Below are 390 nucleotides of genomic sequence, written 5' to 3'. Positions count from 1 at the left end.
TGACCTTTTTGTACATTTCCAGGCAAAATGTTCACACCGGTAATACTGCTTTGAATTTGTTTCTCTCTCTTTCCTGCAGAGTAGATGATATAACTGCCATGTTGTAGGGTCCCACCTTTAGTAGTATTTGGTCCTTTAAGGACCCTTCAATTTTGGAAATAAGTTGTGTCCACAGAGTTTCATCTTTGAAGGTAAAAATACCACCAACCAAAAACAAGGGGAAAGCAGCTCACTTCTGTGGGTGAGCATTTCAGCACCAAAACAACAAGCCATGGCCTTAGTGGTGAGAAACATCCTCCGGAGGCCCAGTTCGGAGAAGGTCGGTGTCCAAGCAATGGGGTGATGGGGTGATGGGGGGATGGAGTGATGGGGCGATGGGGTGATGGGGGG

The sequence above is a fragment of the Myotis davidii genome, unplaced genomic scaffold (assembly GCF_000327345.1).
Source record: "Myotis davidii unplaced genomic scaffold, ASM32734v1 scaffold862, whole genome shotgun sequence".
In the NCBI taxonomy this organism is placed as follows: domain Eukaryota; kingdom Metazoa; phylum Chordata; class Mammalia; order Chiroptera; family Vespertilionidae; genus Myotis; species Myotis davidii.
The sequence above is the reverse complement of the archived record's forward strand: the minus strand, read 5'-3'. Positions refer to the sequence as shown.